At 44.3% G+C, this 24056-nt stretch overlaps 1 protein-coding gene across 1 annotated transcript in view; it reads right to left on the bottom strand.

Moving 5' to 3' along the window:
• The window catches only part of VAT1L (vesicle amine transport 1 like), a 146074-nt gene that overhangs the window by 5430 nt on the left and 116588 nt on the right, over positions 1–24056 (bottom strand). The window lies entirely within an intron of this gene.

Below are 24056 nucleotides of genomic sequence, written 5' to 3'. Positions count from 1 at the left end.
GTCAGACAAATATCAATACATAGACGCCTCCTGGGACCCTCTGAAAAAAGCAGGTGTGTGATGTAATCTGATGTAGCCTTTGAGCCTTTCATTCTGTTGCTGTATGGAAAATGAACTCTAGGGGGTGCCGTGAGGATAAAATAAAATAAGGAAAGGGCAACAGAATGCCAGGGCTTGGCATGGGTAAGTCCTCCACATCTCTTAGTGAAATCTAAATGGAAATGCAACATTTCTTGATTTTAAAAAATGCGATAGATCTAGTTGAAATATTTTTCCTTAAGTCTCGGATTTTTAAGTATTTTTGTTCATGCATTCATTCAGTGCACAAATGTTCACTACATGTTGCTTATAGGCTAGATGCTATGGTTTATTTTAGGCATATCTTTTATTGATAGCATATGTTTTCATTTAGTTTTTTTAATACATAAATTTATTTATTTACTTATGGCTGCGTTGGGTCTTTGTTGCTGCACCTGGGCTTTCTCTAGTTGCAGCGACCAGGGGCTACTCTTCATTGCAGTGCGCGGGCTTCTCACTGTGGTGGCTTCTCTTGTTGCAGAGCATGGGCTCTAGGTGTGCGGGCTTCAGTAGTTGTGGTGCACGGGCTTAGCTGCTCTGCGACATGTGGGATGTTCCTGGACCAGGGCTCGAACCTGTGTCCCCTGCATTGGCAGGCAGATTCTTAACCACTGCACCACCAGGGAAGTCCATTTAGTTTTTTTTAACTATATCTGAAAGTATTTTCTTTTAGTTGGCAAGTTTCTCCCATTCAATTATTGTTATGCAGGTAGATTTAGTTGTGTCATCTTTTACAGAGTCAGATTGCTTTTTTTTTTGAATTTATTTTTTATTGAAGTACAGTCAAATTATAGATGCTATGGTTTAAAAAAAATTTTTTTTTAAAGTAAGCTAGGGTGTCTGCCTTTGAGGAACTCAGTCTGGGGCTGATGGAGCAGTGTTTGCTATATAAAAACCAAAGCCATTTTCCCATTTGAATAAAAACTTGACGGAGCCATTAAAATGTGCGTATTCAAATTGCTTTTCTGGGACTTTATCCTAAAGACACAATTCAAATGATGGGGAAAAAACTTACCACGCAAAAGATACTCGATTGTTTTCAATGGCAAAACCTTGAAGCAACTTATATGTCACAGAATAAGGGAATGGTTAAGTAAACCATGGCTCTGACATTTATCTACTGAATGGAAATGTTTTGTAGCTGTTAAGGTGCTAATTATAAAGAATGTACAGCAGGATTAAATGTCTTTATAATATTGTTAGATGAGAAAATCGAGGTGCATATTTTTATTTACATCCCCATAAAAACAACGGGCATTCTAAAATAACTAGAAAGGGATTTGGATATATGATAAAACATTATGTAGGGGGAATGGGTGCTTTTTAATTCTAATGTCCAAACATTGTTATCTGGTAACATATTATCAAACTGCTGTTTGATATAAATTAAATGTATCTTTATTTTTTAATTTTTAAAAATATGTATTATTTATTTGGTTGCGCTGGGTCTTAGTTGTGGCAGGCGAGCTCCTTAGTTGCAGCACGTGGGCTCCTTAGTTGCGGCATGTGAACTATTTTAGTTGCTGCAAGCATGTGGGATCTAGTTCCCCGACCAGGGAATGAACCTGGGCCCCCTGCATTGGGAACGTGGAGTCTTAACCACTGCACCACCAGGGAGGTCCCTAAATGTATCTTTAAATGCAGTCTTTGGATAAGCGAGCATTGGTTAGAATCAACCTCTTTTAAAAAGACTGACAGTGTCATGTGATTGTTGAATTTCCTCACCCTAATGCATAATCCAGGAGATTTCTCCTATTTCTGTGATGAATGATGCTTTCCAAATGCTTTTGTATTCAGTCTTAACAGCAGCTACTATTTACTGAGAATCTTTAAATATCGTGACAGACAGCTTCTAAAACAGCTCCCAACCACCTCCTGGGACTCACAGTCCTGTGTAGTCCCCTCCACTTAAATGTGAGCTGGACCCAGCTACTTGCTTGTAACCAACCGAATACAGCAAAAGTGACAAAATGTCATTCCAAGATGAAAAGACAACCCTCACAATGGGAGAAAATATTTGCAAACGAAGCAACTGACAAAGGATTAATCTCCAAAATATACAAGCAGCTCATGCAGCTCAATATCAAAATATAAACAACCCAATCCAGAAATGGGCAGAAGACCTAAATAGACATTTCTCCAAAGAATATATACAGGTTTCCAACAAACACATGAAAGAATGCTCAACATCACTAATCATTAGAGAAATGCAAATCAAAACTACAATGAGGGGACTTCCCTGGTGGCACAGTGGTTAAGAATCCACCTGCCAGTGCAGGGGACACGGGTTCGAGCCCTGGTCCGGGAAGATCCCACATGCCACGGAGCAACTAAGCCCGTGCACCACAACTACTGAGCCTGCGCTCTAGAGCCCGCGAGCCACAACTGTTGAGTCCATGTGTCACAACTACTGAAGCCTAGGCGCCAAGAGCCCATGCTTCGCAACAAGAGAAGTCACCGCAACGAGAAGCCCGAGCACCACGACAAAAAGTATCCCCCGCTCGCCGCAACTAGAGGAAGCTCGCGTGCAGCAACGAAGACCCAACACAGCCAAAACTATAAATAAATAAATAATTAAAAAGAAAAACCAAACAAAACTAACCTACAGTGAGGTATCACCTCACACCAGTAAGAACGGCCATCAACAAAAAATCAATTTCTTACCAGTTAAAAATAAAAGACTGTGACTTCTGTCTTCCAGTCTCTCTCTTGCTCTGACTCTTCTTGCCTTCTTTTTCTTTTTTTTTAAAGGCTGACGTGTTTTTATTTATTTTATTTTTTTAACATCTTTACTGGAGTATAATTGCTTTACAATGATGTGTTAGTTTCTGCTTTATAACAAAGTGAATCAGTTATACATATACATATGTCTCCATAGCTCTTCCCTCTTGCGTCTCCCTTCCACCCTCCCTATCCCACCCCTCTAGGTGGTCACAAAGCACCGAGCTGATCTCCCTGTGCTATGCTTGCCTTCTTGTTCTGATGACACAAATGGCCATGTTGTGTGCTGCCCTATGGAGAAGCCCACATGGCAAGGAATGGAGGGAGAACTCCAGCCAACAGCCAGTGAGGAACTGACACCGTCAGTTCAAAAGCCTATGAGGCCCTGGATCCTGCCAACAGCCAACGAGAGAGCTTGGAAGCAGATCCTTACTCAATTGAGCCTTGAAATGATATCACAGCCTGGGCTGACACCTTGGCTGCAGCCTTGGGAAAGACCCTGAGCCAAAGGACCCAACTAAGCCCTACCCAGATTCCTCACCCACAGAAACTGAGATTATAAGTTGGTTTAAGCCAATAGGTCTTAGGGACAATTTGTCATGCAGTGATAGATAATTAATACATTGTTACCTTGAATGTATAATTCTTATCTTGCAAGATACATATTATACCCATTTTACAGATAAGTACCTGAGTTCTCAAAGACATAAGCAATTTGTCCAAAGACTACATGATTATTGGCAACAGAAATGTGCTTCACACTCAGATTTGGCAGACTTCAAAAACCAATGCTTTTTCCCAGTTCTGCCCCGATCATGCTGCTTCCTTTGATTCTCACATAATGGTTTCCCAGAATTCAGTTGTTTATTACCCTGGCAAGTCATTAAGCACCTGGAAACTCCTTGGAGATTAGGAACAGTTTTTAAACTGCTTCTCCAATAAGGTAGAGCCCAGGGAAACCGAAAAGGTGTTTTCTTACCAGTTAAAGCTGACTAAGATGCTAGAAAAAAGTTCCCAGCTGGGCAGTCTGTAACCTGCATATTTTTGGGACATTGCTTTCTGAAAGGGACTGACTCCTTGAAGTTCCTTATATGGGGGTTGGAGAAAGGATTAGGAGTCTGATCCCCAGTCATGCTGTTTGAGTTTACATCCTCTTGGGCTGCTCTTGGGGATGTGAAGAGTCTTTTATGACAACTCTCAGAGGGAAAGAAACTACCATTTTTTGATCAATTCTTTATGAAGCACAGCGTGAGGCATTTTACATATCTTGCTTCATTTTATCTGCACCTATACTCTTAGGTGAGTATAGGCATCAGAGTTTCAACAGAGGAGAAACCCAAGGATGAAAAATCGCAGGAATCTGTCGCAGGTCGCCCTCTGAATGGTGTGGGAACCACGTAGGAATTGAGAGAGGGAAAGTTGCCCTTTTCAGGACTCTGGAAAAACCCAAGATGGGGCTCTGCTGTCTGCATCCCAAAACTTCCCTCCAATAACATCGTCAAAGGGTAAAGTCTGCAAAGAGAGATTTTGCTCCCAAGTTATCAGTTTATGAACTGAGGCGCCTGGGTAGGTGACAGGGTACAGAAGATGGTGGTGACAGCCTCCAGAAAGCTACTGGTCTCCCTTCTGGCTGCCAGGGAGATTTGTCCACGGCACTCCTCTGCTTAGAACCTCTCCCCATTGCATTCAAGAGAAAAGTCTAGTGGACGTGGCATTGCCTAATACAGTCGCCACTAGCCGCGTGTGGCGCTGAGCACTTGAACTGTGGCTGGTCCAAACTGGGGTGTGCTGGGAGTGTGAAATACACAGCACACTTCAAAGACAATCATAATGAAAAAGGATGCAAACTCTCTCCTTGACATTGATTAAATATTGAAACAATAGCCTTTTTAATATCCTGGGTTAAAGAAAACATAAAATTAATTTCACCTGTTTCTACTTTTCTGCCTGTGGCTACTACAAAATTTAAAGCTTTGCGTGTGGCTCGCATTGTAATTCTGCCAGACAGCCCTGGACTCGGTTTCTGGGAGCCGATGTCTGTTGCCCTTTCTGGCTTTGTTGCTTCCTCTTCCCCTTGTCTACCCCCCTCACTCCCATCACTGGAGACACATCTGGACTTCTCAGCTTTGTGCCGATGTAGAAACCCAGTTCCTTCCCACAGTGCCCTGGTCCTGGAACTAACTCAGATTTGTCTGTTGATTTAGATGTGAACTCTTCTAGGAAGCTGCTCTCACCGCCCACCCCCGCCCCTCACAGTCTGGGCTAAGTGTCCTTTGGGCTCCCCCGGCACCTGGACCGGCTAGTAACGTCACCCTCACCCCCAGCTTAGAACTTGCCCATCAGCCTCTCCTGTACGTTGCTGTGCAATAGAAATATGAAGTGAACCATGGATGAAACTAACATTTCTCTAATTAGTCACAGTAAGAAGTGTAAAAAGAAGCTGCTGAGATTCATTTTAAAAACATATTTTCTTTAACCAGATCTATCCCAAATATCATCATTTCCGTATATGCTCAATACAATAAAAAGTATGAATGAAATATTTTATATTCCTTTTTTGGTACTAAGGTTTTGGAATCCGTGATGTAGTTTACACTTCGAGCGTGTCTCAGTTGAGACCAGCCACACTTCAAATGCTCAGGTCTGCCGTGTTGGAGAGTGCAGCCATAGACGGCAGGAAAATGGCACCAATCTCAGGGACCCCAGCGCAAAGGCGTGTTTGGCATATGACAGCCTCCGGAATGAATGAATGAATGAACGAGGAAGTTGATTTGAGGGGAGAGTGAGACTCACGTGGCTGAGCCATGCCCAGAGGTTTCTGTCGGGTGTATCCCTGGTCCCAGTGCCCCTGGCCCAGGTAGCTGTATCTTGGTGGCCTGCTTGGTGCTGCCTGGATGGCCTGGTGGAGTCTGTTCATAAACAGGGTCATGGTCCCCCACACCCAGTCTGAGACGCCAGTGCCAGCTGCGTGACTGGCCAGAGGCTGGATTTCCCAGGGCTAGGGATTCTGGCTACAGTCAGTCTGTCTCTTCTGGAGCTGGTTTCCCATCCAGACACTGGGAGGAAATTTGAGTCATGTCATTCAAACACTTCAAGAGGCCAAGATCCTGAGCACAGAGGCCATCTCAGTCTTTTCTGACACTTCTTGTCCCTGGGAGGCTGCCTTGATAAACCATCCCAAGTGGATGGGGGCAAGAGGCAGTGGGAACATCCCTGATTCCTAGGCTCTGCTTTGGCTCGCTAATGTCATTCCAGCAATTCATTTCACCTCTTTGCCCCTCATCTTCTTAATATCTTAAATGATGATAACTCTTCTGTCCATCCATTCATTCTGTCACTTATCCAGCAGTGCCAAAGCCCTTTTCTAGGAGTTGTGTGTGGAGTAATGATTGAAACAGACATGCTCTCTCTGCCCTGAGGGAATCACAGTTTCCCTTATTAAATAGGCTAATCCATCATAAAGAGTTTCACAGTCTAAAAAATGTGTTCCTGATTTGTTTATTTCGCCCCAATGGACCGCAACCCATCAGAGTTGATCTTGTACCATTGGTTGGTGGTTCAACCAAGTCCAGTAGCATTTAAGTTGGTGTTCAAGCATGACCCACCCCTGGGGAAAATGTGACTGGCTCAGACCATGTTCACAGAGGAACACTAGTTGTGGTCATTCTTATTTCTTTCTGCAATGGATCTAGGAGAGGTGGTTTTCTGGAAGTCTGGGAAGATGATGGTGAGCAAACACCTACAAGATCCTCTGCGTTCATAAAACTTACGGTCTTACAGAGACACAGACTTAAACAATCAAAGTGACTCAAATGAATGTAAGATTGCCGTTGGATAATTCCAAGATGGTGTTATGAGAACGTGGATAGGGGAATTGACCTGGTTGGGAAGATCAAGAAAAACTCCTCTAAAGAAGTGATAATTGAGCTGGATTTTAAAGGATGAGTAGAACGTAACTAGGAAAAGAAGGGAGAGAGGGCCATTTGAAGCAGAGGGAGCTGAGTATGAAAGCAGAGACTGCAAAGATGCCAGAGGGCATGAGGACAGAGAATAAAAGTGAACCTGGGACAAGATGCTGGGAAGGTTGCCTGGGGCCGATGGTACTACATTCCAAGGAGTCTGCAGGGGTGCGGTTGCCCACAGCAGATCCTACAAATCTACACTATCCAGTCACCTTCTGAGTGGTCAGTTCCTTCACACTTGAGCAATGAGGGTTAACATTGCTCCGTCTTTGTTTGGGGTTTCATTTAACGTTTCACGATATTCCATTTCTTTTTCAGTGGTGTGAAAGGCGTAAATTCATTAGGGTACAAATGATACCACTTAATAACCAAACCATTTGGCTTGTGCTGTGACTAGTAATAAGCCTAGCCATCTAAAAGAGGAAAAAAATTAAGATGCATTATCCCACGGATCACTGTGCCTATTAGATGATAAAGTAAAAGCTTTGAAAAAGAACTGAATAATACTCTAATTAAGAAACATCTACCAAACTCTTCTCTGGAAGATGACTCATATTAAGGACGTCCATCTTTGGGAGGGATTGATGATTGCTTAAAGCCCAAAGTGGGTATTGAAAAGTAACACGTTCATTGCAGGTAGACTTGAAATCTGGAATTTGTGTTCTGTCAGGTAGCTGTGAGAGTCTAAAGAGAGTGAGCCCCGAGATTTTGACCTACGTGGAAGAGTGACTGAAAAAATAAAATGTCAGGGGCCATGGATTGATCCACTGGGAAGGCAGAGAAAAGATTCAAACACAACTTTTTGGGTTAGTTGCAAGTGGGTCTTTGCAATAATGCAGGGCGTGGGGAAGGGTGGGGCATTTAAGGAGGCGCTCACTCCCAGGGTCATTCGAGTGGTGGTTCAGCACCTGAGAGTGAGCACCTCCTTAAATTTTGCACCCTAGTCATCTCTCTTGCCCCATCCCAGTTCTGGCACCACAGAATGGCCAATGTAGATGATCCTAGAGGATTTTTTAAGGGGCCACTGGTAGGAGTACCGGCTTAGAAGAGGTAAAGAATGTTCCGAGAATGAGGAAGAGGGAAGGCAAAAAAGCAAGACAGTAGGATTGGGATGAAGTAACTGGTCCTTTTTCCCTGGGAACTTGGATGGCCCTGACACTGATGACCACATATGTATCATGGTCATTAGGAGTTCAAATGAAATAAACATTGAGTTAAAGCCAGAGCTGTTGTGCAGAAATCTACAGTCCATAATCAAGCCAAACTATATATTCTTGTCCAGCTGTATTCCAAACTAAAAGCAAAAGATGAAAAAAATCTAGTGAATTGCCTCCAACATTTGTTTGATCTTATTTAACAATGTTCCCCAGTGTCGAATTTGGATGGTGGAGTAGGATTGAAGTGGACACTTGTGGATGCTTATTCCAACACATAAGTGAGGTCCGGGGAGGAGGATAAAATATGCATGAGATGGTTCCTGTCCCCTGCGGAAAAATATCTGTTGTACAATCTGTAAGAGAGATGTTTGAAGTGTGATGGGCGTAGAAGAGGAAGCAATTAGAGTTGGGAGAAGGATGAAAACCCGGGGAAAACTCTTGGCAGAAGGGTACTATTAGACTGAGACTTGAGGGTCAGGGAGAAGTTTGTCACTCAGCCAAAGAGAAAGACATAGAAATAGTCTAAGGAAGTATTACTTATGCAGAGAATGAGTCACTGATGGCCACCAGAGCCCTGAGGGTGATGCTGGCGACTATGCTTTGAAAATGCTCTTGAATTACTTAAGATCCTCAAGTCTGCTGGGAATGGGTTACATCATAAGGAGCTCCTGCCACTCCTGAAATCCCACGTGACAATGGCAGAACTGACAAAATGTAGTTTCAACTGGTTCTTGCTTCAAATCCTTTAGCAAAATCCTCCAACCAGTTAGAGAAGCTCTTATTTCTGCTTGGAGGACTCTAGTTCCTTACTAATGATGTAACCCCTTTGCTTCCAGAGAGTACTGGTTTTATTCATTCCCAGGTGGATAATGATTCCATTCCATGGCACCTGAAAGTTTTCCCCTGGAACAGTCAAATGTGAGAATTATGGAAAAGGGTTAGAACTGTAAGGAGGCCAAAGACCTTTCAAAACCTTGAAAGGTCTCATCTTTTCAGAGGGGTGACAGCCAGACCTGCTAACATGTAGGAAAGTACAGTTTAGAAGGCCCCTTCCGTAGGCTTTAAGGGAAAGGGCTTGTTTGCAGGTGTTTGGGGGCATTTCAGTACCTAAGGGAATAGAGATAGCATTGACTATGTCATCTAGACGTGGCTGTCATTTAGATGAGTGCTGGGGTACCCAGGGTGCAAAATTAGAGGTGGCCAACGGAGGCAGGTATGCCTGGGACAAGTTGTTTGGGGACTGTGGGTTGCTCTAAAGTAACGAGTGAAATAAAAGAGTGATTGTGTAAGAGGCATTTGCAAACAAAAAGCTCTTGTAAGAAGCTGGTTCTCCACCACTTGGAAGGGGGGTTTCTTGTGGATCCCCCCCCACTTAGACAGGAAGGAAGGGGAGGGCTATATGTTTTGGGCCGTAGTGATTTAAGAGTCACCACCTGCCCGTAGGTTATATTAGGAGAAGGTTAGTGTCTCAAGAAAAGAGCTGAATCTAAAAATCAGGTAAATGTAAAGGACGAGGCAGAGGTGGCACGACCATGGGGTGGGGGGGGCAGTGCTCATTCACATCACAGCAGCTGACATATGACGAATGCTTAGCAGGTGCTGTCACCGAGCAAAGCACTTCTGTGCTTGATCTCCTTTCCTTGCACCAGCCCTGTGAGGCGAGTGGGAGTTTGTCAATCAGGTATACATACAAATATTCTCCCTTTTTTCCTTGAGTCCGTGTTGCTCATGGAGTTTCATCTGCTTGTGGTTCGAGGGGAAGATCTCTGTGGAAGTGGGGTCATAGGATGTGTGTGCAGAAGTGCGAATCAGCGTGTTACTCAGGCGACCCATGGCCCACGGTGCAATGAGCCTGATCTGATTGTGATGTGAGCAGAAAAAATTAGAAGCAGAGTTACATGCTGGAAATGCAGTGGAAGGCTGGTTTCATTTTGGCAAAGAAACGTCAGGATGTAGTGTGACCCAATGGCTGGTGGTGATGCGTATCCTTAAATTAAATCGCAAACCTGTCAGGTGAAGAGAGAGCCCAGAGATTAAACTGTATCTCGCTATCACTACAACCAAGTAAATAACAGTTTGCATATGGACAAGAACCTGGAAATCCTACCTTGAAAAATCACACCCGGTCTACAGCAAAACTAATCACTGTTTGCATTTTTTTAAAAATTATGAACGCATGGTAATGTTTGGGTATTGTATTGGTTTCCTAGGGCTGCAGTAACAAAGGACAACCAGCCAGATGGCTTCAAATAATAGAAGTTTATTCTTGCACAGTTCTGGAGGCTAAATGTCCCAAGTCAAGGTGTCAGAAGGATGGGTTCCTACCAAAGGCTCTGAGGAACAATCTTCTCCATGCTTCTCTCCTAGCTTCTGCGGGTTGTTGGCAGTGCTTGGTGTCCTTGGTTTGTAATCACAGCACTCCAATCTCTGCCTCTGTCTTCATGTGCCATTCTTCCCTGTGTTTCTGTGTCTCTTCTTTTCTTACACGGACACCAATCATACTGGACTGAGGGCTTATCCTATTCCAGTATGCCTTCATAAGAATTTAACTCTCTGCAACGTTGTAATGTTGAAATACATCTGCAGTGACGCTATTTCCAAATACACTCACATTCCAAGGTTCGGGGAAGGACATGAATTGGGAGGGGCACTATTTAACCGAGACAGGTAGTACACCTTTAACTTTTTTTTCTTATTAAACTATTTTGATTATGAAATAAAACACACACACACACAGCCACACAAAACAAATATATAGTTTGTAAGCGCTCAGGTCAAGAAATAGAACTTTGTTGGACATCCTCAAAGCCTCCCCCCACCATGTATTCTGTGCCAACCTCAACTTCCTCCCCTCCTCCAACTATTACCACTTGTATCCCGACTTTCAGAGTGATCACTTCCTTGTGTTTCTTTTAGTTTTTCGCCTGACTGTACTACCCTAGGCACCATAGTTTTATCTTGCCCATTTAAAAAATGGACAAGTCCTTTTAAATCTATTTCTTCTGTTTTTCTGGTGCTGTTCCTTGCAAGGTGAAGAGCCCAGGTTGTTTGGTGGTGGTTTCCTTCGCACTGTCTGGATTCTGTGGATTGCAGATAGCTGGTATTGTCCAGCATGGCCCCTGTGATCTGTATTTCCTCCAAGTTGGTAGGAGGTTTGATCAAACTAAGACTGTAGGTACTGTTGTGTCCTCTGGGAGACACACAATGGCTGGTTGACCCTCTTTTCCTGATAATCAATGCCTGACCCATTAATTTATTTGGGGTTGTGAAACGGTGATATTCTGATTCTAACACTCTGTTCATTTATTAGCTGCCATAATTTTTAAAAGAGATACATCCCTTCATCTATTAGTTGATTACGAGTGGTAAACATCTCATATAAGAAAGGGAGACTAAATAATTGATTCTTTCCTTATTTTTATTGGTAGCAGCGGCCTTTTAAAAGGAGCAAAATTAAGGAAACTGAATAAAGCTTTATGGGTAAACCATTCACTAATTGAATAGTTAATATTTCTTATTTGATATTTAAAAGGAAAAAGTTGGAGCAAAACATGTCCATCAGGGAGGGCTTCCCTGGTGGCGCAGTGGTTAAGAATCTGCCTGCCAGTGCAGGGGACACAGGTTCGAGCCCTGGTCTGGGAAGATCCCACATGCCGCGGAGCAACTAAGCCCGTGTGCCACAGCTACTGAAGCCCGTGCGCCTAGAGCCCGTGCGCCGCCACAAGAGAAGCCACCGGAGTGAGAAGCCTGCGCACGGCAACAAAGAGTATCCCCCGCTCGCCGCAACTAGAGAGAAAGCCCGCGCGCAGCAACGAAGACCCAACTCAGCCAAAAATAAATTAAAAACAAAAATCTAAAACAAAAACAAAAACATGTCCATCAGGAGTAGGATGGTTGAGGGAATTGCAGGATATCCCTGAAAGGTCACCTCATCCCATTTCTTACCGATGTGATAAGGAGAGAAAGTAATTTTATATTCAGTATGATCACACCTCTGTAGAATATATATTAATATAAAGAATAAACAAGAGCTTGTATCAACCCAACTACCCTGGGTATATCTGTGGTAAGGCTAGTTTTCATTTTCTCCATTATACTTTTTGTGTTTTTTCTGTTTATTTAGTTTTAAAACCACTTTATTAAGGTATAATTGGTATATAAAAAGCTGTATGTAATTAATGGTTACAGCTGAATGAGTTTGGGGATAAGCGTACACCCATGAAACCATCACCGCCATCAAGGCCATAAACATACTCATCACCTCCCAAAGTTTTCTCTCACCCTTTTTATTATAGTTACTATTTTGAGGTAAGAACACTTAACATAAGCTCTACCCTCTTAGCAAATGTTAAGTACACAATACAGTATTGTTAGCTGTGGGTACTATGCTGTATAGCAGATCTCCAGAACTTACTTATCTTACATAAAACTTTGTTCCCTTTGACTGCCACATCCCATTCCCCCTCCCCCCAGCCCCTGGTAACCACCCTTCTACTCTCTGCTTCTGTGAGTTTGACAGTTTAGATTCCACATATGTGACATCCTATTGTCTGTGTTTTTTAAAATGTCCACAGTGAGCATGTGTTCATGCAGAGTAAGTTTTAAAAGCAATGGTGGGTAAAGCACCAACTCCACTTTGATCATCGCAATAGTGAAGGGAGGTTACAGAGCAGGAGTGGAAGGAAGCTCATCAGGGCGGGGCGTCTGGAGCCTTTCACAGGGAGGTGTAAATAACTCCGAAGTAAAAGGAACCACCAGCTATGCAGGAGAAGCCATGTGCTGTCATAATCCGTGGTCTCATGTGCCAAGTGTCTTTTCCAGGATGTCCCATCAGAGGAAGCCCCATCAGAGCTTGTGCCATCAGAGGACGCTCCATCAGAGCTTGTCCCATCAGAGGAAGCCCCATCAGAGCTTGTCCCATCAGAGCTTGTCCCATCAGAGGAAGCCCCATCAGAGCTTGTCCCATCAGAGGAAGCCCCATCAGAGCTTGTCCCATCAGAGGAAGCCCCATCAGAGCTTGTCCCATCAGAGCTTCTCCCATCAGAGGAAGCCCCATCAGAGCTTGTCCCATCAGAGCTTGTCCCATCAGAGGAAGCCCCATCAGAGCTTGTCCCATCAGAGGAAGCCCCATCAGAGGTTGCCCCATTAAAGGATGTCACATCAGTACTGCAAGGACAAAGCCTCTAAGAGGAAACTCATTATTTCACACCTTCTTCCTCTCCCTTAACTTACTCTCTCCAGGCCATCAAAATCTAAACTTGACCTTTAATTGCAGCAAGCACCTCCCCTGCTGCAGCTAGTCAGTCAGAGGTCTTTGTTCTCATCTCTGTGTGTCCCATCTCCACTCTCCATCACTGTCTAGCTCAAGGCCCCATCACCTCGCTCCAGGATGATTTTTCCAGCCTCCTATTTGGTCTCTGAGGCCCCAGTTTCTCCAATCTGCTCTCCTTCTACTGCCAGAGCTATGATTAGTGATCGATACAGCTGTATGTCTTTCATGTCCCAAATGCTTGGGACTGTGCTATAAGTTCAGTAAGGATAATGATGATAATAGTGATTTAAATGGCTAACACTGACCACTTAGCACACAAGCTGGACAGATGCCGAGTGTCAAGTGTGTTTTGCGGAATAGTCCGTTTGCTCCTCATTATAACCCTATGATGGATGTGCCGTAATTATTCTCATTTTACATATATAGAATGCAAGGATCGGGACGGTCAATCTGCCCAAGATCACAGACACAGGAGGTAGAAGAGCTAGGATTTTCACCTAGACTGCTTATGAAATATTAGCAGGTGAAATGACATCATGTCTGGGATTTGCCTTAAAATACTCCAGAAAAATAATGGAGGAGGGGAGGCACCAGAGGAAACAAATCGGCCAAATGTTCATCACTGTGGAGGCTGCCTTGATGGTACATGGCTGGTGGGGGTGGGAGGTGGGTCAGTATTTGCTACTTTTGAATGTGTTTGGGATTTCCCAAAAAGGTTATAAAATATGAACTTTGACTTTGTTCCCCCAAACAATAACTATAACAACAATTTCAGCACCCAAATGGTCAACTGTATACGTTGGATACTGATGTTATAAATGAGGGGTTTGGGCTCCTTAGAAGCTTGGTGCTGGAGAAGGTCAAGGTCTTACCCCATTTCCCCAGATAGAATAATGTATCCTTTTCAGCAAGTCACCCAGCTTTGCAAGGGTAATAAATTCCAATATTGAACGCCTACCACAGGCCAGGCAGCATTCAGGGAGATGATCGCACACGGCCCCTTCCCCAGACAAGCCCTCAGGCCGCCGAGGTGGGGACACCGTCCATGCACTCCGTCCAGGAGAGCGTGGGAAGAGCTGTATTCTAGGTACGAATCAGGAGGTGTGCAAGCCCAGGGGCAGGAAATGACTCAGTTTAGAGAAAAATGGCATTTGCTCAGGGCTTTTAGGGGTGGGAGGCCTTTTCCAGGAAGAGAAAATGCATGTACAGAGTCCTGAAAGGGGAAGGATGACTCACACAGGGACCTGAGAGTTAGTGAGGGGACACTGTGCTGAGCTGTGCCAGCTGGGGGCTGGAGGTGGGGCTTGGAGACATCTTCACTTGGACCTGATCGGAGGTGTGTCTTGAGAAGATGGCCTGAGAGGGATGCCGGCAGGTGGGGCAGGGGACGAGGAGAAATGGGAATTAGGGGGGCTGTGAGGTGGAACTGACAAATTTGATGGTGGGATATCTCAGTAGGCTGCCCATCCCACCTGGCCTTTGAGATCATTTCAGGCTGTTTGAAAGCCATGTGATTCCCCAAAGGGGAGAAAGATCCTCTAAAAAGATCTATGTTTTGAAAGATTCTCCATCAAGCAGAGAGGAGATCTGAGGTAATTTGTTATATCTTCGTCCATTTTAATTAGCATTGCGAACAGGTGACTTTGCTAGGTCTGGAACCTCCCTTCTGTCGGCGTCTGTGTGATTCTAAAGTCAAGTTCTTAATTATCTCTGCCCGTTTGCCAAGGCACAGAGGGGCATGGGGGCTAACCTTTTCCTTCCTGCATCTTCCTCGCTTGTCTGTCAGCTGAGTTTTTCCCTCTAAGCACCAAGGAGTATCTATTAGCCTTGAGGTTGTGTTGCCACGGCGACGAGATGGAAAAACACACAGGCTCAATACACAGGGTAAAAAATTCAACGGTTGAGGGAGGTTTTGTCTTCCAGCCACTTTCCTTTCCTGCTCAGGGGCCCACTGCCTCAGCTGATAGGGCCACACGTCGGGGACAGGGTGGACGGGCCACTCCGGTTCACAGGGTGGTCACACTGATCCCCGAGGAACAGCTTTTGCACAACAATCAGACCCCTCTGGAGTCATAGGGGAGGGTGGATCTGGGAAGGTCACCATAGCGGACAAAGAGTTTGGTAGAAGTTGGAGAGGTGGGTGGCAATTCACCCGCACTAATACAAAACTGAAGTCACATCCACACCACGCAGTGTAGGGAATGCTTGCACTCTCTACACGGTCTTTAAAACACCTTGTAATGTCTTTAAAATGCTCTGACCTAGCAATTCCACTTTTGAGAATATATCCTAAGGAAATAATGCTACATTTGGAATAACAAGAGAAAAAGCTTTATATCCAAAATGTTCATTGCAGGTACAACAATAAAAATAAGAAATAATCTAGGTGTCCAGGAGCAGGGGAACAGTTGAGTAAACCCTGATCTACTCATTTGTTGGAATACTATGTGACCATGAGAGTTAAAAATGCTGAAAGAGTCTATCAGAGGGGAAAAGAAAGCAGTCTGAAAAATTTTTTACTATGTGATTATAACTTCTAAAAAATGTCAAACCCCCGAACAAAAGAAAATCAAAACAAACCCCCAAATGCACAAAAAGAAAATTTTGTGGGAAAAAACCCCACAAAATATATTCAAGGGTTATTGTTGGGTGATGGGATATAGATGGTTTTTTCTGCCTTTATTCTTTTTTCTTTGAAGGGATATATTTTTAAATGTCTCCATTGAATATGACATTTTTACTATTGGAAAAAAATTTAATGGTTTTAGTGCTTTTCTTCTTTTTAATTTATTTTTTATTGAAGTATAGTAGATTTACCACATTGTGTTAGTTTCCAGTGTACAGCAGTGATTCAGTTATATATATATATGTACGTATATATATACTTTTTCATATTCTTTTCCATTATGGTTTATTACAGGGTATTGAATATAGTTCCCTGTGCTATACTGTAGGTCCTTGCTGTTTATCTGTTTTATATATAGTAGGGTGTATCTGTTAATCCCAAACTTCTAATTTATCCCTCCCCTGCCACGCCCTTGGCAACCACAAGTCTGTTCTCTATGTCTGTGATTCTGTTTCTGTTTCATAGATAAGTTCATTTGTGTCATATTTTAGATTCCACATATAAGGGATATCATACGGTATTTCTCTTTCTGACTTACTTTACTTAGTATGATAATCTCTAGGTCCATCCATGTTGCTGTATATGTATGTATACACCACATCTTCTTTATCCATTCATCTGTCAATGGACAACTGAATTGTTTCCGTGACTTGGCTATTGTATATAGTGCTGCAGTGAACATTGGGGTGCATGTATCTTTTCTAATTATAGTTTTGTCCAGATATATTCCTAGGGGTGGGATTGCTGGATCATTTGATAACCCTATTTTCAGTTTTTTAAGGAACCTCCATACTGTTCTCCATAGTGGATGCAGCAATTTGCATTCCCACCAGCAGTGTAGGAGGGTTCCCTTTTCTCCACACCCTCTCCAGCATTTGTTACTTGTAGACTTCTTAATGATGGCCATTCTGACTGGTGTGAGGTCACTGTAGTTTTGATTTGCACCTCTCTAATATTAGTGATGTTGAGCATCTTTTCATCTGCCTATTGGCCATCTGTATGTGGAAGAAAATAATTTTTAAAAAAGTTCCACAATCTCGAATCAGCCATGTTTCCAAGTGAATGAGTCAATAGTCTCACCAATACAGGTCCCAGAAGCCACTTATTACACTATTTTTTGGACTCTTCTATCATCAAAGATAGAAGAGTTCTGGGCACTGCAGGAACTGCAAAACCAAATGATACAGCATCTTGGCCCCCATGGATTTGACAGACTGGGTCTGTTCGCCTCTGGATGTTCCGTAATTGAGCGCTCTGAACAGACCTTGACTCAACCCAGAGCATCTGTAGGAAACGCAGCAGACAGGCCTCTGTACGATGTGGAGTCTATAATTAGGCTCATCAGTTTTCATTGCTTGGGATTCCACGCAGGTTTTAAAGAAATTATCACATGGATGAAGAAAGCTTGGGAGAGCGTTCAGTTTATCACTGCATGTGTGCAGGTGGGATTATGAGAAGCCTGCCCCCATGGAGGACCCATCTGCCTGCGTTGTTTTCCCCTCCTGCAGTTCATCAGTCTGCAGTCTTGGCACAAAGAGGAGGTAGGTATGCATGCCTCTCAGCCATCCACAGCTATTTAAGAAACTGAAATAGATCTAAATAATAATGTGGATGAAACAGCTATTTGAGCTCTGATTACTGCAGGCAATATAATAGTAACAGATAGTAATGATTATAATGGTTACGTCTATTGAGTACTAACGACATGCCAGCAGTAACCCGCTAACTGGTTTCCAGGCATCATCTCCCTTAATCTTCACATCAACTTTGTACATGGTGGGTTATTATTTCTACTTTACAGAGGATGAAATTGAGAATCCTAGAACTTAATATGCTCAAGGTGACACAGCTAAAAATATTAGAAGAGCTAGGATATAAAGATGGAAACCAGGAGACTTAAAATCTGTTCTGTCATGACCATTTAGACGTTTAGTGCTTCTAACAAGTCTGAGAACGAGGCATCATTGCAATTTTTAAGGATGAGAAAACTGAAGCTAAGAGAGGTTGAGTAGCTTTCCCAGCATCATACAGCAAGAAGGCAGCATAGCTGGGATTCGAACCCAGCGAGTGTCCATGTGTCTCTAGAGCCTGCTTCCTTCCCAGCTGTGACAGCACAGTGGACCTGTCTCCTAAGCATGACAAAGAATGTTAGGCGAATATTTCATTTCTAACACTTAACATTGGACCCCATACCGAGCAGATTCTTAAAAAGATAAAAGGATGAGTACATGACATATAAATGCTGAGAAACTGTAAGCAAGACAAGGTGCCTCCGTCCATCCCAAACAAAACAGTCAACCAATAATCAATCATCCTGGAATCACTACTGAAGGACTGTGTCCATCAGTGTGTCCATCCACACCTAGGACTGCAGAGGTAAAAAGAAATACTTCATGCCCTGAGTGATTGGTTTTGCTCTTCCAGAAGCTCGGTGCTGCTGCATGGGGCTGCCTTGCTGGGGGTGTCTCTGAATGTCACATGGGAGGCAGTCGCCAGGAGAAAGTGCAGTGGGAGCTATTGTGGGGAGATGAAGGGAGTGCCCTTGTGATCCCAAGAAGATGGTCCCCAGCCCTGCCTGGGGAGCATTAAGATTTAGTTCCGATGCCTGGAGGCTAAGCTATTCCTTCTCAGGATGGGAACTGAATGGATTCTCTAGGATTCCAGTAGAATAAACAGAGCTTCCAGAGTGACACAGCTCCCTAGTGCCTTATAGTGGGGTTTTCAACCTTGGCACTAGTAACATTCTGGGCCGGATGATTCTTTGTTGCGTGGGCCTGTCCTGTGTATTGTGGGATGTTTAGTACCATTCCAGCCCTCTGCTCACTAGATGCCAGTAGTGTCCTCCCAGTTGTGAGGACCCAAAACGCCTCCAGACACTGCCAGCAGTCCCCGGAGGACAAAATCTCACCCAGCTGAGAACCACTGCCTTAGAGGTAGGCATTAGAAACAGAAGACTGGAGGAGAGCCTGTAAGTCGTCCTGGGGCCCCCCTTAACTTGATCCTCCTAAGCTAGGAGGGTCACTAATTGGAGAAGGGGAGAAAGAGGGCTGTGGATGCAAGACTTCTGTTCCCCCAAAGAATTATCCCCCGCTTCAAAGATGTCACAGGTCACTGCTGCCATTGCCACTCTGACCTGTAGAGGGCGCTGATGTCTGTCCTTCACTGTCTGGCCCAAGCGTGACGATGTAATTTTTACTTAATTATTGAACGAGTTGAGAATTGGTTATAACACGTAAATAAGACTTAACGTAAGGCTCGGACATAATCTGCTCCAGTATTTACTCATCCTTCATGACTTCCTCTCTTAGTTTCATGGTAACCCTGCAGTGGTAGAGAGTGAAGTACACCAAGCAGGAAATTAGCAGTGAGAGGTGAAGTGACTTGCCTAAGGTCACACAGCTAATAAGTGACAAAGTTTGTGTTAAAATCCAAGTGTTTTTTTTGACTTGAGAAGGAGGCTTGTTCCACTGTTCTTGGAAGATTGAAGTCACGTGGAGGCTTCACATCCAGGCAGGATGACATAATGACATATAAGCCACTATGTACACCACCTCCTCCTGGCCTTAGGAGCTCACTGTTGGGGAGCAGAGAGGGCCAAATAGATAAACACACATGCAGAACAGCGGGGGTATATTGGGGGGATGAAGCGTGCACTGCTGGCACCCCAAGAAGATGGTCCATGACTCTGCGTGGAGAGTGTGAGGTTTATTTACAACTCCCAGGGGCTACACCACTCCTCCTCTGGATGGAAATCCAAGAACTCTCTCTAGTACTGCAGTACAATGAATAGATCCTGGGGTAGCTTTGTCAGTGGTAATCGTGGAGCCTCTGCCCCAAAAGGCCCAGCCTTTATGAGGTCAGTGGCATCCTCTGCTGCCCTCCTGCCCTGTACCTTGACACAGAAGATTAATTCTGAATTCAGTGTGTCTGGGATTGTGTGGGGCCCTGGGGCAGAGCTAGTTTAATGGAGACATAGTGGGCACTGGAGCTCCAATCCCAGTCTCATCACTTCCAAGTTGGGTGACCTTCCACAGGTCACTCAACCTCTCAGAGCCTCAGTTTCCTCATCTGTAAAGTGGCCTAAGTGCCCACCTCATGGAGTGGTTGTGAGGATAAAATGAGACAATGTGGTAGAGCCACCAGCACAAAGCCAGGCGTATAGCAGGAATTCAATAAAGAAGAGGTTCCCTTTCTCCTCTTTGCCCTACTGAAGCAGGATGTTCAATGTCATGGCCAACAGGGAGATGACTGGGACTTTCTGAGGACTGAATGAGGACCTTATGAAAGACGTGGTGGAGAAAATGTTTTTGTTTCTTTCTTTTTTTTTTTTCCCCCTTGATTCCTACATGGATAGGCTTGGGGCAGAAGTTGTGTATCAAGAGAGTTAAGATGAGATGGGCTAGATGGACAGAGTTTCAAGAGGCAGAAGAAAGGGAGCCACACACCTTGTGCTGGGGGATGATGCACTGGTGGGGGGGGGAGGGGCGGGGGGCGGTGCCTGCTCCCATGATGAGGGAGTGTGCCCGTGCTGAGAACTGGGTTCAGATCCCAACTCCATCACTCAGCAGCTGTATGACCTTGGGTGTATCCTGTAACCTTTCTGCTCCAAAGTTGCTTATCTGCAAAATGGTGATAATTGTTATCAGCAACTATAGCCTTGGGGGCTTGCATGAGCTGGCATGAGAAACTGCCTGATCTGGTGCCTTGCACATAATCCACAAGCAGCTGTAAGAGGGGACTGAATCCAGTGTGTGCTGGAGCCAGCCCCTGCTGGTCCAGGAAACCTGACTGTGTGCATTTCTTCCCCAGTCTCAGTTCACTGATGGCATGTTGTTGCTTGAAATCAGCCACGGTGGGAATACTGCACATTTTCCCAGTCCCTAAACTTGCAATGACTTAGCATCTTCCTTCAGAAGACTATAGTTCTATCGCACATCTTTGGGCACGTTTTCTTAGGTAATTGTCAGCTCTCTTTACACCTCCAGCTTAACAGCCTCTTTGGAATCCTCACCTGGTAGGGGCTTCGACTTGTCTCTTCAATTTGTGTAAATCTAGAGACCCAACTCTCCTGGTCCAAGAGGTCTTTCTCCAGATCTCTGGACTTGGCTCCTTCCCTTTGCTGTTGGCTTTTACCTGAAGGTAGGGGGCAGGTACGAGGTGGCAGAAAGAGCTGCTTGTGCAGTGATTTGGGAAGATTCAGGCTCCTCTTACTGGACTTTGCAATCCTGGGCAAATCATGAAGCCCCTCTGAGCCTCGGTTTCTTCAGCTCTAACATGGGCTATATGTCGCTCCAGAGGTATAGAGGGAATTTAGCTACAGAAGTACAAGCGTTCTTTAACCTTAAGTCTCAGTATATTACGATAACCAGGAAGGTCCAGAGCTTGGAAGCGCCCACTGTACCCACTAGATCTTTCCCGCAGCAGGCCAGGGAGTTTGTAAGACAAGCCATCAGTGCTCTGATCTCCCCACAACCTTATCGCATCTCCCACTTTCTCCCTGCCTGCTTTCCCCTCGCCCAGGCATATGTCACTGAGCCTTGGAGGAGGAAGTCAGGAGGGGTCAGAAAGAGAGAGGGAGGCAGACTGCTCTGGAGAAGGAGATGATACTCAGCTTTAGACAGTGCCAGGCACTCTGGACACATCACCACATCACAAGTCTCAACAGCACTGCAAACAGGTATTTCTTCACTTTAACTTTACAACCAGTATTGATTTTACTGAGCAATTCTGTCTCCAGCAATAATGGCAGGAGACACGATCCAGTAAGTCCAACCCTCTTTCCCATGCTTCCTACTTACCTTTCTTTTTTAAAAAAAAGTCATTTATTTTAATTTTATTTATTTTTAAATTGGAGTAGAGTTGATTTACAATGTGTTAGTTTCAGGTGTACAGCACAGTGATTCACTTATTTACACACACACACACACACACACACACACACACACACTGTTTTTCAGATTCTCTTCCCTTATCAGTTATTAGAAAATTTTGTGTGTAGTTCCCTGTGCTATATAGTAGGTCCTTGCTGTTTCTCTATTTTATATATAGTAGAGTGTATATATTAATCCCAAACTCCTAATTTATCCCTCCCTGCACTCTGTTCCTCTTTGGTAACCATAAATCTGTTTTCTGTGTCTGTGGGTCTATTTCTGTTTTGTAAATAAGTTCATTTGTATCATTTCCCACTTCCCTTTCTGATCCTCATTCTCTCCCTCTCCCTCTCTCTCTCTCTCAGATTTGGGGTAAGGGTAAAGTTTTATCTTAAACATTATTGAAAGGACAGTGGAGGAAGGACTGGGTACAAGGTTCCTTCTGATTGGAAAGTGTTAAAAAAAAAATTCCTGATGTCCCGAAGAGGTGGCTTTCCCTTGACTTCCCAAACAGTTGTAATTCTATAGAATATCAGTTCTGTTACCTGCACAGCCAATTTATTTCATTATCTGTAATAGGCAGTGATGACATTTCTTAATAACATTCCATAAAAATCTCAGTTATCACTTTAGAATTACATCGGGTTAGATGAAGAGACATGTCCCACAACCAAAAAGAAATTTCACTCGTTGAATGAAACTTTGATTATTTTTTCAGAGGTGCCCTACCGTCTGTGAATCAGTTGGCTGGTTTCAACTGAAAGTAAGAACCAAGTGAAATAAACTACATTCGGTGAGGCGGAAGTAAGAGAGAAAAAACATTTGCCTGAAGAGATATTCCGTGGGACCATAAGGGAACAGAGCCTCTTGATGCATTTTTCTCTCACTCAGAAATGAAAACTAGATCGGAGTCACTTTTGGAGGTAGCGTAAGAGGCGGGTCGTTAGGCTGCCATGAAACTGTTCCCCAGCCTGTGAGTTTTTCCATCAGACCTGGAGACCCGCCTCTTACTCATCCTTGCGCCTCCATCGTCTGATGCAGGACCTGCCATGATTGGTACCTCCTGCTTGGCTTTGAAACTCTAAGGTACCACACAATCAAGTACTTTTCATATTACAGTTGAACCCAACCTGCCTCCGTCTGTCGGCTCCGCTGGAATCCCTAATTTTTCATGGTGGTTACTGTTTAGTGTTTTGGTTTTCAAAAGACGGTTCCACATACCACTGCATTCATTTCCTCTTGCTGCTTCTTAGGCCAACTACCCCAAACTTAGTGGCTAAAACCAATACAGATGTATCATCTTACAGTTCTGGAGGTCGGAAGTCCAAACTGGCTTTCACCGCGCTAAAGTCAGGTGTCAGCAGGGCTGTCTTCCTTCTGGACGCTCTCGGGGAGAATCTCTTTCTTTGGCTTCCACCCGCACTCCTTGACTCGAGGCCCCTCCTCCATCTTCAAAGCCAGCGGCACCTTCAAGTCTCCGTGACTCTCACCCTCCTGCTTCCTGTTCCAGGGACCCTTGTGATCACATTGGGCGGCCTGGATGAGTCAGGAAAATCTCCCCAGTTCAAGACCTTTAACTTAGTCACCTCTGTAAAGTCCCTTTTGTCATATAAAATAACATATTCACAGGTTTCAGGGATTAGGGCGTGGACGTGTTTGGCCGCCATTATTCTGTCTACGACAACCACTATTCATCTGGTTTTCAGGCCAAAAATCTAGGAGTTTTTCTTGATTCTCTTCTCCTTCTCTTTACCTCCAACCTACCAGAAAGTCTGGTGGATTCTACTCTTACTCCCCTTTTCTCAGAACCATCTATTCTGCACAAAGGAGCCAGAAGGATTTTTCAAAACAAGAAAATCAGACCATGTCGGTCCATCGCTCAAAGGACCCCAGTGGCTCCCTTCCTATCGGAGGTGGAAAACTCCCAGGTTCCTGTGGTGCCTTCCACCCCAGACCGTGCTGCTGCTCTGACCTCCTTTACTCCTCCTTCCCTGTCTTAGTCCTTCTGGGCTGTGATAACCAAAATACCAGAGACTGAGTGGCTTATAAACTTCAGAAATTCGTTTCTCACAGTTCTGGAGGCTGGAAGGTCCAAGATCATGGTGCTGGCAGGTTCAGTGTCTGGTGGGGGCCTGCTTCCTGGTTCAGAGACACTTTTTCATGTGCCCTCACATGGTAGAAGGGACAACGGATCTTTTTTTGACCACACCATGCAGCATGTGAGATCTTACTTCCCCAACCAGGGATTGAACCTGTGCCCCCCTGCGGTGGAAGCGTGGAATCCTAACCACTGGACCACCAGGGAATTCCCAAGGGAGCTTTTTTTTTTTTTTAATTTATTTATTTATTTTTGGCTGCGTTGGGTCTTTG

The sequence above is a fragment of the Delphinus delphis genome, chromosome 20 (assembly GCF_949987515.2).
Source record: "Delphinus delphis chromosome 20, mDelDel1.2, whole genome shotgun sequence".
In the NCBI taxonomy this organism is placed as follows: Eukaryota; Metazoa; Chordata; class Mammalia; order Artiodactyla; family Delphinidae; genus Delphinus; species Delphinus delphis.
Note: the sequence above shows the minus strand (reverse complement) of the source record. Positions and strands in the feature narration are given on the sequence as shown.